This window comes from Schistocerca serialis, chromosome 1, assembly GCF_023864345.2.
Source record: "Schistocerca serialis cubense isolate TAMUIC-IGC-003099 chromosome 1, iqSchSeri2.2, whole genome shotgun sequence".
In the NCBI taxonomy this organism is placed as follows: domain Eukaryota; kingdom Metazoa; phylum Arthropoda; class Insecta; order Orthoptera; family Acrididae; genus Schistocerca; species Schistocerca serialis.
In genome coordinates, this window is record NC_064638.1 from 172,339,603 (window position 1) to 172,356,290 (window position 16,688).

The following is a 16,688-nucleotide window of genomic DNA, read 5'->3' on the forward strand; positions in this document are numbered from 1 at the left end:
CTGGTTACTTGGCCGCCATATGATGAGTTAATTTTCTGTGAAGTGATGGAGAAAAGCAATACATGGAAAACACTTACAAATAGAAGAAACAGTGTGACAGGACACCTGGTAGGGAATCAGGGCATAACTTCCATGATAGTGGAGAGAAACTCTGAGGACAAAATCGAAATACATACAAAAAAATAATGAGCAGGTTAGATGTGATAGTTTGCTACTCAGGTCTGATGCAGCCTGATATGATTTCCTATCCAGTCTCAATCTTTTTCGCCCTATCAGAAGACTGATCACCCAAAATAGAGTTAATTAAAGACCATCAGTAAGTGTCAGTCATAATAAAGCAATAATTTTATCTTGCCCATCTTGCAACAATTTGGTGAAATCTTAGGGAAATGAATGTGTTTAAATATAGAGATATTCATAAGTAGAGTGGGCATAGAATAACATAGCGTGTGAATCAGCAATGGACAGGGTAAGCTTGGGGAGAATGGTAGCAGTGGGGGTTGCGAGCAGACAGTCAGCACACTGTAGGGCAAATGCTCAGTGCTGGAGGGAAGCCTAAGCACTTACTTGTTGTACATGTTAAGTACAGTATCTCCACGCCTACATTCGCATGGTGGCCATGCAAGAAGATCTGACACATCTCCTTCAGTTAGTATCTACGAAGAATTCCCCTGAAAATGCAACAAAAGCATCGATTCATTTTCGCCTGACTTGTTAGCCATTAGTAAATTTCAGAGAAGCCTCATGAGTAACGAATTTTGACTAAAACTTACATTTCTCTTGTTGCCATTTCAGAATTTGCTTCTTTCGTCAAAACACAGCGGAGTTCACATAATGTCACCTCGTCAACATGTTGTATAGCCGCAGTTGCGAGAGAATTCTAAGAAAGTGATTTACTAGGTGAGGAACTGAAGAAAAGAGCACGTCCTCGGCACAAAAATAAATTTGTAATATCTTCACTTACGTTGTTCCAAAACCCATAGCATTTCTCATTTGACTAGCTATCGATGACCTTAAAAAAGACGTTTTTTAATGGAAAAAGTCTGTTATTAGAGGTATAACACATTAGATAACGAAGTTTAGCGTAGTAAGCATATGGGAAAGTACTCTCCTCTTTGCATTCTATCACTTGCCAAAGTCTTGTTTCGATATCTCAAACCGTTTGAGATGTGAGGAATGTTGTTGATATTTTATTATGTCTTTACCACAATCGCAAATGAGTAAGCTACACACATCAAAATAAGTTTTTGATCACCCCCGGTTCCCAGAACTCTTGAAGATAGACGCTGACTGGACGGATTTAGTGACATCTCTGAACAGTCAAAGGGACTGTGTCTATGATACAATATTCACAAAGATGCAAACAACCATGCATGAGAAGCACCTATCAGAGGGGGCCCCATCAGCCGATCGGGAAGGAGGTACATGGCTCTGTTGTCTGTGGTTCAACCATGTCTAGACGGTGGTGGTGGTTAGTGTTTAACGTCCCGTCGACAACGAGGTCATTAGAGACGGAGCGCAAGCTCGTGTTAGGGAAGGATTTGGAAGGAATTCGGCCGTGCCCTTTCAAAGGAACCATCCTGGCATTTGCCTGAAACGATTTAGGGAAATCACGGAAAACCTAAATCAGGATGGCTGGAGACGGGATTGAACCGTCGTCCTCCCGAATGCGAGTCCAGTGTGCTAACCACTGCACCACCTCGCTCGGTCCATGTCTAGACGATCAGTATCGCTGTGGATAGCATCCGCATTGTTACTTTGTGCCAGGAAGGGCCCTCAACAATGGAAGTGTCCAGGCGTCTCGGAGTGAACGTCAAAGCGAGGCATGACATCGACAGTTCCTGTCTCTCTCCCCTCAATGTCCGAACAGGGCTACTACTGCAGTGGATGACCGCTACCTACGGATTATGGCTTGGAGGAACCGTGACAGCAACGCCACCATGTTGAATAATGTAACTCGACGTCCTGTGGCTGCACGAAATAAGACTCAAATTCTGCGCAATAGGCTGCATGATGCGCAACTTCTCTCCCGACGTCCATGGCGAGGTCCACCTTTGCAACCCGGTACCATGCAGCGCGGTACAGATTGGCCCAATAACATGCCAAACGGACCGCTCAGGATTGGCATCACGTTCTCCGCACCGATGAGTGTCGCGTATGCCTTCAACCAATCGTCGGAGACGTGATTGGAGACAACCCGGTCCGGCTGAACGCCTTAGACACACTGTCCAGCGAGGGCAGCAAGGTGGACTTTCCCTGCAGTTTTGGGGTGGCATTATGTGGGGCCGACGTACACCACTGGTGGTCATGGAAGGCACCATGACGGTTGCACGGTACGTGAATGCCATCCTCCGACCGATAGTGCAACCATACAGGCAGCATATTGACGAGGCATTCGTCTTCATGGACGACAATTCGCGCCTCCATCGTGCACATCTTCCTCCAGGATAACGGCGTCGCTCGATTAGAGTGGTAAGCTTGTTCTCTAGACATGAACCCTATCGAAAACGCCTGGCATAGACTGAAAAGGGGTGTTTATGGGCGACGTGAACCACCAACCACTCTGAGGGATCTACGCCAAATCGCCGTTGAGGAGTGGGGCAATCCTGTATGGTTGCGGGGGTTTTGTTTTCAATTCAAGAATAAGAAAAAACAACTGTGTAAGGTGAAATGACAAGTTTGTCACGATATTTCTCACCACATTACAGGTTTTCACACATTTTTCAACTCGACAACATAAAAACAAACAATGGATAATGCATCTTGCCAACATCAAAAAGTGAAATAATTTTGTACACAACAATGTTAAATATTAATTCTCTGAAAGAACATTAATCCTAAGCTCAATAATATGAAAGTCTAATTGGACATTTCCTTACAAAATTGCTCCTACACATATGTTGTGATGTTTGACTCGGACGATTTTCGTAGTACTGATGAAGTTGGTTACTATTTAGGATGACAATCAAGTCTACGGTGGATGAGTAATCTTGCGCTCAAATTTGTCACTTGATTAACCAAGGCCACTCGTGTGTACAGTGAACGCAAGCTGGGGAACCAACAAAGTTTACACCTCTGCACGTGGTATTTACCTTAAGCTGCGATGTGCTGCTGTCTGCAACGCCGCTCTCTCCCACTGAAATTCCTACGAAACTAATCTAGCCTTCGCTGAACTTTCCAGCAGAAATTTTCCCTATGTTCCTCGTTATGCGAGAAAACATGTACTCCACTCTAGTCTTATTCTGTGGCGATATACACTTGCATGGTTTGAGCAGCGTGCACATTATTGTGACCTCTCAGTTCTGGCAAGAAAAATTCACTAAATTGGCTGGTTCATTTCTCCACAGTTGGAGCTAAACGTTGCTACAGCTAATTTTAGGTGGAGTGCAGCCGCTGTGAACGCAGTGTCCACACCAATTTCCTCTCTGCATCGTACAGTGTGTTAAGCACTCCATGCTGCACTTGATGTCAGTTCAGAGAAGAGACCACTCCACAAAATTTCTCTTGTCCTATTCATGGCAGAACTGCCTCCCTCCACTTTGGTTCCTTTTTCACGTCACAGCTTTTTTCGACTAATAGGAGCAATCTTCTCATTTTGTAGAAACACTCTTCACCAATCTCAACGTCCCTTCTATCAAACTGCGTCGAAAGTTCAGTAGTTTTCTCCCTCCAAGTGAGTCCGCAAATCTGACGTTTTGTGGCCCATTCTAGATGCGTAAATTACATTGACCTTTCCGTGTCACACACTCGCTGGAAGAAAATGCGTCACTTGTTTGCGTTTCGAAATTCCAGTGGGATACGAACAAAGTTTTCTAAAGCTTCTTCTCTGCCCTTGTACCGATGCCCTCGCTACAGGCGACCCCTCCAGCTTGAATCACCTGGCCCGTGGTCGCTGTCTTCTTTCCTGCCACCCCCTTTAAGTGGTTGTCGGCGTACCTCCCGCAACACGGTTTCGCTAAGCCATTGTGGAGCTGGCTTTTCAAAACTAAAAGCGACTCAACTCGCTTTCCCTGTTCTACCTTCCGCTCAAACACATAGATTGTATAGGAATGGTGTGTTAATTACCGTGAACTGACTGTCATGAGAACATTTGCCTATCAATATGTAATGCAGAAAGTGATAACTGTCGATTTACGTTATGTGTCATCTTCACCTTCTCATTGCGATTTGTAAAGGTTTCATGTAAGGTGCAAATCTGTCCATTTACTCTGCCACCCTACAATCTGAACCAACAGTGCATTGATGAACTTATGGATAGTATGCCACGACGAATACAGGCATGCATCAATGCAAGAGGACGTGCTGCTGGGTATTAGAGGTACCAATATGTACAGCAATCTTGACCACCACCTCTGAAGGTCTCACTGTATGGTGGTACAACACGCATGTATGGTTTTCATGAGTAATAAAAAGGGCGGAAATGATGTATTATGTTGTTCAAAAAGATTTTGGGCTTGCAGCCGGTCGTCGTAAACTTCATTGGACGATATTTCAACTGTTAACTGCCAGCTATCTTCAGGTGAGCCGAACGAGGACTGACGAAGACGTTCTCCGCTCTGTCTTATATTGTGCGCTGATGGTACTGCCACGCATTGTTGCAGTCGTGGAGGCAGAAGGACCACACCGCCCAGCTACAGTGCCCTCGCTGTTGGAACTGCAAGACTCGGCTGCTGTCGGTATTGTCGCTGGCCGCAGCTATCGAAGTCTTCTGGCGTCTTCGTCTCGAGCAGATTTTGGAGATGACGGGATTCCACGCGTTATTCAATTGCTGACTACTGTCACGGTTCATCAGATTTCGCGCGATGAGTATTTCAACGGATTCTTTGATAATGGAGTCCAAAAAAAGTTGTTTCTGTGGTCAAAATCGAAGTTTTGTCGTAGTCCCTTGAATGTCTGTTGGAAATACAATGTTCTGCAACTGCAGACTTACTGGGTTGCAGTAGGCGAGTGCAACGTTGATGTTCCATACAACGCTCTTCCACTGTACGCGTTGTCTGTCCTACATAGGCCATACCACACTGACACGGTATTTTGTAAATACCCGCCTTCCGTAGTAACAAATCATCTTTCACCGATCGCAGCAAACCCGAAATCTTACCTGGTGGGCGAAAAACCACTTCCACATGAAAATTATCTGCTTCAAAATAGCGTGGATTCTTAATATTTCCAACGAAGGGAAGAAAAGCTAGGACTTGGCTGGCGCGTTGTCCTCTTTATCCACTTCCCGGTTCCTGGCTCTAGTTGAGAAGGCCCTGTTAATTTGCCAGGTCGAGTATCCATTGTCTCTGGAATAGAGAACAACATTCAAGGACGATGTTCAATTTTCTGTAGAGGTTCCGGAACTCTCGGAACCGAGGTGATGTAAAACTTTTTTTTTATGTGTGGGTGTATATAAGATCAATTTTGTTGAGATTGATTTTGTTTTGAATTTTTCTTTGAATTTCATATGCAGTAATGCATTATGTATTATGCACCAAACACAAACATACCTCTATTTATCATTGCAAACTGTTTTCGAATTTCGTACAGTGTCTTACTTAAATGCAAATATCGCAATAACTAATACCAGCCATCGTATCATGTGTGGCTTTCACACAGTTGTTTTCTGACACCCTGAAGTTAGACAGAAGAATGACACACGTGATGGATAGAGCATCAATGCCAAGTTTCGATTTATAATACATGCCTGTCCTCCAATGCAACAACGCCATGGCATGTCAGAACATGTAGGCAAATCATCCACTGCATATTGTCGCATCAAATTAGCTCGCGCCTCAGGTAGCAACCCAATGGAAATATATCCGAAGTGGACTGCTGTTGATGCTCCTTCCCAGGCGACATCTGTGAATTACAGTTGGTCTCCTTCCCGTATTAAACGTTCGGCCCGTTAACAAACGGTGCCCATATTCAGTATCTGTGATGTGAGCTTCGAACCTAGAGAGAGGCTGTATACACAGAGTTGTCTGCTTTGTACTTCTTGTAGTTTTTGCGCACTCGTCTTCTGAAACCCGGCAAGTACTCGCGTTCAACACTGTGCTTCGGCATACGTTTAGGCAGTAGTTTGGGTTGCAGCAGCATCAATAGCAGAACGTCTTGTTGCCTTCCTCATTATGTACGGGCGACAGTCAACGTGTTCTATAATTCGAGATACACAGGCTGATCGAAATCGTGGAAACACAGCAAGACATGGAGGCTTCAACAAGATAGTAGCCGATCTGACAACGAACCACTTCTGTGCAAAGCCCACACCACCTTGCAAATGTCAGCCACGGTTAGAAAACTGCTCGGTGTAGTTGTGAGTGCTATGCAGGTATGTCGCAGCTGAGTGAATTCGAACGTGGCCAAATCGTTGGTGCTCGTATGATTGGTGCTTCCGTACCCAAGGTGGCCGTGTTAGGTGTTCAAGACACTCCGTATCTGTTGTGGACTGACCCGATAGCCAATCCACTAGGACGGGTAGCCGAATAGCACGCGTTAAGCTCACGCAGGATGGCGTGAGGTCTGGAACAATGACGGTAATTACAGTAGCCAAAAATAGTACATAGCTTCTGGAATACTTAACTTTAATTCATAGTTGTAGAACATCGCTCTTGATGATACACAAGTATAATAGCAATAATAATTGGTAATGGCGCCTTGCTAGGTCGTAGCAAATGACGTAGCTGAAGGCTATGCTATCGTCTCGGCAAATGAGAGCGTATTTGTCAGAGTAGCATTGCTAGCAAAGTCGGCTGTACAACTGGGCGAGTGCCAGGACGTCTCTCTAGACCTGCCGTGTGGTGGCGCTCGGTCTGCTATCACTGACAGTGGCGACACGCGGGTCCGACGTATACTAGCGGACCGCGGCCGATTTAAATGCTACCACCTAGCAAGTGTGGTGTCTGGCGGTGACACCACAGTATCGAAGTTTTATTCTGCATACAGGGAAACCAGAAAAATATAGACGAAGCCAAAATAAAGACGTAAGCGTGTCTTGAGTGATAGAGACAAACGGTCACTGAAAAGGACTGTGGAAAAGCTGGAAAAGTCACTGCAGAACTGAATGTCCCAGTCGCGAAACTCTCAGGATAAAAAAAAGGCGGAAACTCCATAAGCTGGAATTCCAAAACCACACAACGATGAGCAAATACCCGTAACAGGAGAAACAGTGGTGCCGAAGCCATAAAACTTGAAGTTTGACTCAGTCATTTGGTCGGATGAGTCAACACTTTCTTCCATTACTTCAAACTCCTGACAGAGTTCACGTCTGCCCTTCGACGTCCCAAGCCTACGGCGCAGACTCCTTGCTGGCAAGAATGTAGCGTGGCGGGGGATCAGTGACGATTTGGACAGCCATACAGTGGTATTCCACGGGCCCCACTGTTCCTCTGCAACGTGACCTAGCAGATTAAGATTATGTGCCCTTCTTTGCTGATGAAGGTCATCCCATCTTTCAGCGTTCGTCCCCAAATTTTGACTTTCTACGATAAACTTTTGGCAAAAAATGTTTTAATGAGTGAGCAAGACTGATTTCTATCCGTTTCCCTATAACCAGTGTTAATGCTGTTAATCATTCGGATTCATCGGTACTTTCGGAAGCAAAATTTGTCTTGGGATGAATATTCCATCATCATCATTTAAGACTGCTCCAGACTGAACGCTGACAGGCATAATCATAGCCCCCTTATAAAATTCCTCCATGATCCCCTATTCAGAGCTAACATTGGTGCCTCATCTGATGTTAAACCTATTACTTCAAAATCATTCTTAACCGAATCCAGGTACCTTCTCCTTGGTCTGATCCGACTCCTCCTACCCTCTACTGCTGAACCCATGAGTCTCTTGGGTAACCTTGCTTCTCCAACGCGTGTAACATGACCCCACCATCTAAGCCTGTTCGCCCTGACTGCTACATCATTCCCAGTTTTTCTTTGATCTCCTCATTGTGGACACCCTCCTGCCATTGTTCCCATCTACTAGTACCTGCAATCATCCTAGCTACTTTCATATCCGTAACCTCAACCTTGTTGATAAGCTAACCCGAATCCACCCCGCTTTCACTCCCATACAACGAAGTTGGTCGGAAGATTGAACGGTGCACGGATAACTTAGTCTTGGTACTGACTTCCTTCTTGCAGATGACAGTAGATCGTAGCTGAGCGCTCACTGCATTAGCTTTGCTACACCTCGCTTCCAGTTCTTTCACTGTTGCCATCCTGTGAGAATATGCATCCTAAGTACTTGAAACCGTCCACCTGTTCTAACTTTGTTCCTCCTATTTGGCACTCAATCCGATTATATCTCTTTCCCACTGCCATTACTTTCGTTTTGGAGATGCTAATCTTCATACCATAGTCCTTACATTTCTGGTCTAGCTCTGAAATATTACTTTGCAAACTTTCAATCGAATCTGCCATCACAACTAAGTCATCCGCATATGCAAGACTGCTTATTTTGTGTTCACATATATCTTAATCTCACCCAGCCAGTCTATTGTTTTCAACATATGATCCATAAATAATATGAACAACAGTGGAGACAGGTTGCAGCCTTGTCTTACCCCTGAAACTACACTGAACCATGAACTCAATTTACTGTCAACTCTAACTGCTGCCTGACTATCCATGTAAAGACCTTTAATTGCTTGCAAAAGTTTGCCTCCTATTCCATAATCTCGTAGAACAGAAAATAACTTCGACCTAGGAACCCGGTCATATGCCTTTTCTAGATCTATAAAGCATAGATACAATTCCCTGTTCCACTCGTAACACTTCTCCATTATTTGCTGTAAGCTAAAGATCTGGTCCTGACAACCTCTAAGAGGCCTAAACCCACACTGATTTTCATCCAATTGGTCCTCAACTAATACTCGATCTTTCCTTTCAACAATACCTGAGAAGATTTTACCCACAACGCTGATTAAAGAGATACCTCTGTAGTTGTTACAATCTTTTCTGTTTCCATGTTTAAAGATTGGTGTGATTACTGCTTTTGTCCAGTCTGATGGAACATGTCCCGACTCCCAGGCCATTTAAGTTATCCTGTGTAGCCATTTAAGACTTGACATTTCACTGTATTTGATGAGTTCTGACTTAATTTCATCCACCCCAGCTGCTTTATTGCACTGCAATCTATTGACCATTTTCTCCACTTCCTCAAATGTGATCCTACTTTGAAACGCGTACGTATTCAGTAGCAGCGATGGCGAGGCATGACAGAATCTCTGACCAGAGAGTTGTTTATCGTTGCTAGTCTGCGCTTGACCGCGCGTGAGTGCAGTAGTTGCACGTAGCGAGTAGCGAGAGCATGTAGTTCAGTTACGAGTCGGAGTTGTGTGTGAGGAGTCGGCCGGCGTCGACATGGGTCTCTGGTCACGATTCAGGACGAGGTATATAGTTAAATAAGGTAATGAAGCAGCATTGCGCACATCTGATAATGTAATGTATGTCAATTGTAATTAATTTGTCCAAGAAATGCCCCAATAATAATTTTGTTTTCAAAGCAATCGTTTTTAAGAAAAGAATCATTCCAATTGGAACAATATTTTCTATGCTTTTCCTCCCAGAATCAATTTATCAGATTAATTATTGCACAGGGCCTAAGGTCAGCGATGCTGCCCTTATAAAATTTATCAGGTTGATCTTAACGTTAATTTTGTGGGGACTTAACATTTTTGCACATTTTTATTATCATTGAGTTTTATTACTGTGGGAAGCTAACATTTGGCACTATTCGCAATTCTATTCAATTCTTTTCATTTTCATATTTTTACGGGGAGGTTACACATGGCTCCATTTATATTTAATAATTATCATTCATTTTTGTGGGGAGGTTACAACTTCCATCATCATTCCTATGCCATTCTACCTCGAAATCTGAAACATTGCTGATTGTATTTTCACCTACATTGAGCAGCTCTTCAAAATATTCCCTTTATCCAGCAGCTTGACCCATAGTCTCCAACCTGTTTCCAAAGTCTTTCCAAGATTTCTTCTTGGATGCTGCAATTATCTTTCTTCAACATAACTTTCTCTGTCTACCTGAGTTCTAGTATGTAGCCATTTTTGATACGCCTTCTTTTTCCTTTTACAGGCTGCCTTGACTGTGTCATTCCACCAAGCTGTTTGCTTCATCCTACTTTTACACACTACCGTTCCAAGACATTCTTTAGCCACTTCTAGTACTGTGTCCCTGTACCTTGTCCATTCCTTTTCCAATGACTGTAATTGACTACATTCAACTAACTGGTACCTTTCTGAGATCGCTGTTATGTACTTGCGCCTGATTTCTTTATCCTGAAGTTTCTCCACTCTTATCCTCCTACATATGGACCTGACCTCCTGCACTTTCGGCCTCACAATCCCAATTTCACTGCAGATTAAATAATGACCAGTGTCATCAAAGAATCCCCTGAATACACGTGTATCCCTCACAGCCTTCCTGAATTCCTGATCTGTTACTATATAGTCAATGACAGATCTGGTTCCCCTGCCTTCCCAAGTATACCGGTGAATGTTCTTATGTTTAAAAAAGGAGTTTGTGATTACTAATGTTGTGGCGTAACAAGCTTGCTACGCCACACTGGGAAGGGAGCCGAAAGAAAGGCACACATACACACACGCCGACTGGCGTCATGTCTGGAACTGGATAACTATTGAATGGTAGCAAGAAAAGTACGTAGCTGCTTTATACTTAACTTTTATTCTTTGATGAATTCAGCGTTCTTCTTGAGACATTTATACGATAACTCTCAAACTAGGTAAGGCTAATGGCGCCTTGCTAGGTCGTAGCCATGGACTTATCAGAAGGCTATTCTAACTGTCTCTCGGCAAATGAGAGGGAGGCTTCGTCCGTATTGTCGCTAGCAATGTCGTCCGTACAACTGGGGCGAGTGCTATCTCGTATCTCGAGACCTGCCTTGTGGTGGCGCTAGGTCTGCGATCACACAGTGGCGACACGCGGGTCCGACATGTACTAAATGGACCGCGGCCGATTTAAGCTACCACCTAGCAAGTGTGGTGTCCGGCGGTGACACCACAACTAAGCCCATACTGGCACAGAAATCCAAGAGTTGTTTCCCGTTCCTGTTGGCCTCCATATCCTCTCCAAATTTACCCATAACCTTTTCATACCCTTCAGTTCGATTTCCAATCCTGGTATTAAAATCACCCATGAGCAGAACACTGTCCTTGTCCTTTACTCTAACAACTACATCACTGAGTGCCTCATAAAAACTATCCATCTTATCTTGATTTGTCCCTTCACAATGCGAATATACTGACACAATCCTAATTTTCTTGCTAGACACTGTCAAATCTATCCACATCAGTCGTTCGTTTACATACCTTACTGCGACTACGCTGGGTTCCATTTCTTTCCTGATGTAAAGCCCTACACCCCATTGTGCTATTCCTGCTTTGACTCCTGACAGGTAGACCTTGTATTCTCCCACTTCCTCTTTCTCACCCCTTATCCGAATGTCACTAACAGCTAAAACGTCCAGCCCCATCTTACTTGCAGCCTCTGCCAGCTCTACCTTCTTCCCAGAGTAGCCCCCATTGATATCAAATGGTTCAAATGGCTCTGAGCACTATGGGACTCAACTGCTGAGGTCATTAGTCCCCTAGAACTTAAAACTAGTTAAACCTAACTAACCTAAGGACATCACAAACATCCGTGCCCGAGGCAGGATTCGAACCTGCGACCGTAGCGGTCTTGCGGTTCCAGACTGCAGCGCCTCTAACCGCACGGCCACTTCGGCCGGCCCATTGATATCAATGGCTCCCCATCTCATTACCATTTGTTTGTCAAGTCGTATCTTGGGAGTCCCTGGTTTGGAGGTGACGGAGTCCCACCTCTAACTGACAAAGGTCCAAGGCATTTTGCTCTGATTGTTGCCAGCATCATATTTAAAGTACCAGGGAAGCAGGTTGCTAGCCTTGCTTGCCCAGAGTCAAAAATGGTTCAAATGGCTCTGAGCACTAGGGGACTCAACATCTTAGGTCATAAGTCCCCTAGAACTTAGAACTACTTAAACCTAACTAACCTAAGGACATCACACACACCCATGCCCGTGGCAGGATTCGAACCTGCGACCGTAGCAGTCCCGCGGCTCCGGACTGCAGCGCCAGAACCGCTAGACCACCGCGGCCGGCTTGCCCCGAGTCCCATTGAGTTTTACCCCTAACGGTTGAGGGACTAACCGGTGGATTTGGTAGTCTTTGCCGTATGAGCACAAAGGTGACCACGACTCAGAATATGTCCGAGATGCCCAGCTTTATTCCAACGTAACTGGTATCCCGACTGTCGGGACCACTTACTTTGCCACTCATACGTTGCCCGTGGTTCATGAACTAGGACATGACTACAGGAAACCACACCATGAACCACTAAATTTAATTCGTCTGTAGAGTGGAAGTGGATTTCTCCTAGACAGAGCAAATGAGCAGTTCGTAGCATATCACATAGACAATGAACTGCAGTCATTTAGCCCCAATATGATTGTGTCCAACAGGTCCTAAACAAAATTCAGAGGAATTGTTGGTCAGTGCTCTGGAAAAGTGTGTGCACCCTCTCTTTTGAATCGAGAATGTGACAAGGCAAATGACGACAGGCAATGGTTAGATCTTTTCGGAGGTGCACGAGTCTCCTCTACGTATCAAGCATACAATTACTACTGCCGTCATACCTTAGCAAAAGATATGGCTGAGAATCCGAAAATATTCTGGTCCTATGTAAAATCGATAAGTGGTTCTAAAGCTCCCATTCACTCAATCGTTGACCAGTCCGGCTTTAGCTTTGCTATGTTCAACTGCCACACCAAAGTTTTAAATTCCACGTTTAAGAAACCGTTCACGCACGATAATTAGACAAAGATGCCGTCGTTTGACCATCGCACAGGGTCCCGTATCGACGACAGTGTCAATAAGCATCCCTGGGGTTGAGAAACAATTGAAAGAGTTGAAAGCAAGTAAGTCGCCAGCTCTGGATGGAATCCCAGTTCGGTTTTACAAATCATACTCAACGGTGCTGGCCGCTTACTTTGCACTGGGCAAGCGATTCGCGATAAATGCAAGCTAAGTCCCAAGCCACTGGAAAGAAGCGAAGGCGACTCCTGTACGTAAGGATTAAAAGGACAGATCCGCAGAATTACATACCTATATCTCAACCATTAGTTTGCTACCGAATTCTAAAACTTATTCGGAGTTCTTAATATAATAAATTTCCTAGACCCCGAAAAGCTTACGTCCACGAATCAATACGAAAAGTATTGCTGGTGTAAAACTCGGCTTTCCCTTTGCCTACTGCCTTTCATCCACAGTTCGCAGTGTATCATATGAGAAGTTTCCATATTTCCAGATTTCAGAAAAGCATTTGACATGATATTGAACCGCGGGTTGTTTATGAAGGTATGAGGATACGGAATATCTTTCCCGACATGTGAATGGCTCGAAGACTTCTTAAGACAACCCAATATGCTGTCCTCGACGAAAGGTATCGTAAGGAGTTCCAGAGGGAAGTGTGAAAAGACTGAAATCTTGTATACAAATAATAATAGCAAACATGTATTGTTTCCAAACTACAAGAGATAGAAACACAGTTCCAACGCTCCTGGTAAGAGAAAATTACAAATTTTTGTCCATTTAATGTTGAGCACCATGTGTTAAACGACAAATATCAAAACGATGGCTCATTTTCTGCCATACACGAAGAAACTGATCTGTCGTTACCGAATTCACAACTTTAACAATACGATGTCGCAGACTTTAAAGCGCGTCAGACATAGGGGGGATGAAAACGCGATCTTTTAAGTAACCCAGTGTGAGGTCTGGAGACTTGGGAGGCCACCGGCGGTGAAGTTTATCTGCCCCTCCCTCCCTCTGGAATGGTGCCGTTCAGGTAACGTAGATAGTGCTTAGAAAAATGAGGTGGGGCACCAAAACTGGTTAATTCCTCAAGTTGGAGATGATGTAGAGGACTTCACCTTTATGCAAGATGAAGCATGTCTAGATAGATTAGTCCTGTCACAGTTCACTCCGTGAAGAAAGACAACAGTTTAAAATTTGAACCGGCGGCAATGGCTGTTTCTGTCTTATAATGCTACCTTTTGTAATTTGGAATATATAAGTGTTTAAAATCTGTTCCTTCTTTTTGATTAACCTGGTACATAAATGATCTCGCGGATAGGGTGGGCAGCAGTCTGAGATTGTTTGCTGATGACGCTGTTTTGTAGGGAAAGGTGTCGAAGATCAGTGACATTAGGATGATACAAGATGTCTTAGAAAAATTTGTAGTTGCTGCGATGAAAAACAGCTGGCTCTAAATGTGGCAAACGGTAAGTTAATGCGGATGAGTAGAAAAAACAAGCCCGTAATGTTCGAATACAGCATTTGTAATATCCTGCTTCCCGCGGTCACGTCGTTTAAACATCTGAGCCTAAGTCGCAAAGAAATATGAATTTGATCGAGACTGTGAGGACTGTGGTAGGAAGACAAATGGTCGACTTCGGTTTATTGCAACAATTTTAGGAAAGTCTGCTTCATATGCAAAGGAGGCGCATATAGGACGCTAGTGCGACCTATTCTTGTGTATTGCCTGAGTGTTTGGGATCCGCATCAGGTCGTATTAAAGAAAGACACGAAGCAATTCAGAAGCAGACTGCTAGGTTTGTTACCAGCATATTCGAACAACACGAAAGTGTTACGGAGATTCTTCTGGAACTCAAATAGAAATCTCTGTAGGGAAGGTGAACTTCCCTTCAAGAAACTCTTTCGAGAAAATTTAGACAGCCGGCATCGAATCCCACTGTAGAACCTGTAGAACAATCCTACTGCTGCCAGCATATATTTCGCGTAAAGACCATGAAGATTGTCGTTATTCCTTCGCTCTTTTATAGGCCTATTTGTGAGCTCGATTCCCTCTATCTGCGAGTGTAACAAGAAAGGAGACGATTAGTAGTTGTACAGGGTACCCTCCGCCAAGCACCGAACGGTGGCTTGCGGATTGTGTATGTAGATTAAATGTAGAAGTAGATTAAGTCGCAGTCTCACGGTGAAGAAATACTTCGGGCAGGTAATGAGCTATGTCGTACAGACCTTAACTTAGGGGATCTCAACAGTCTGCATCAACAAGCTCCTTGCCATTTAGAGGAGTGCTGGAGGTCTAATTCGAAACTGGTTGCTGGACAAGGCATGGAGAGTCAATTGACCCCACAGCACCGCGTACAGGCATTAAACTGCAAAGAAAAATCTAAAACCACTTCAACCGCATCAGAAACAGGCATGTAAAATGAGAAGTGTTCCTTATTGAGGGAGGGTTCGCACACCCAGCTCTGAATGAGACCGTGGTAGAATGGAGTGAACACTAGATCTCAGTATTTGTGAATTCCTGGTCACCATATTTCAATGGTATTGAGACGACTTTAACTATGTGTACCCTTTCGAGAGCACTTTTTAACTTCCGTGCTAGAACCGCGATATTGATAACGTCCTAAACACACCAGATAAAATTACAGTAACTCAAAATTAAACATTTTCGTATGTCAAAGCCTTTAAAAGACTGCTCAGGAACAAGCTACGGGACATACTGAACAAAATGGAAAGCCCCATGTATCTTATAGAAGACCCGAAAACCTCCATGAAAACAATAAGCCGGGCAAGGTAATCTCAGATTACATAAACGTGAGCCAGTAAAAGGCTCCTCTTCGTCGCAGAGTTTATTTCATTTATACGAGATGAACCAAACTCCACCGACACACCTTGAGGTGGTAGTATGTACCAAAACAAGAAAAAGTATGGTGACTGCATACCTCAAGATCAATGAACAAGTTTTCAGTACAATAAATGTTTTTCACTGTACCGAACGTGAAAACATGTCGGTCTCTGAAACGCATACTTTCAGAGCTGCATGTTTACGAGATATTTTTTCTTGTTTCGGCCCATACTAAATCATTAGGAAGTTCGTCAAAGGAGCTGTGCTGCGCCCTGTATATTGAGAACGCCATTAGAGAACGGAAAAGAAAACTTCTACAGTTAGGTTTTGACGATAGTTCTGTCTCAATGGGCTTCATTGCTAACGATTACATTATCTTCAGAACTTGAAATTATTAACAACAGTGATCTTTGTTTGTAATGAATAACGTCATGGTACAACAAAATTTTGGTATGTCTTCGCATTAAACAAAATCATGTTTTGTTGTTCATCATAGAAAGCATCTACATCTAAGGAAAGAAATCCGTTACAGAGGTCAGAATGTTTAGTTATTAATAATCAACTTCCATTGGCTCTTTTTGGGAAAACTGATAAAAAGAGAAAAATTTAAAAATTTAATGGTAGTAAATAAAGTATTTTCTTCCTTAATTGAATTCTGCAAGACGGCGACGGTAACAGCAGCTTTATACGGGGCTTAAAGAGTGTGGTCTCATTAGCAGAGACAGAAGTAGAATCCATTTCTCCTCTTATCCCTCTTCGCGATTTCTTCTATGGGTTCTGGGGGTGGCATTTCGGAGAGATGAAGACGTACAGTAGAATATGAATATTTACAGCTTAAATGACAATATATTTCAATATAAATTGAAGGTCACATAAATACTGCTGGACATTCATTATTTGATATCGTTCCTGACCGTTTAAATTTTAAATTTCACTTACTGTAGGTATACAGAATAGTAAGAAGAATATGATTTCAAACTTACTGGCAGATTGAAACT

At 43.6% G+C, this 16,688-nt stretch overlaps 1 non-coding gene across 1 annotated transcript; it reads right to left on the minus strand.

Annotated features, from left to right (window-relative positions):
- Positions 1 to 1,632: 1,632 nt before the first annotated feature.
- Positions 1,633 to 1,705, minus strand: Trnaa-cgc (transfer RNA alanine (anticodon CGC)). Its single transcript has one exon. It is a non-coding gene; the product is annotated as a tRNA-Ala (tRNA).
- Between the last annotated feature and the right edge of the window lie 14,983 nt (positions 1,706 to 16,688).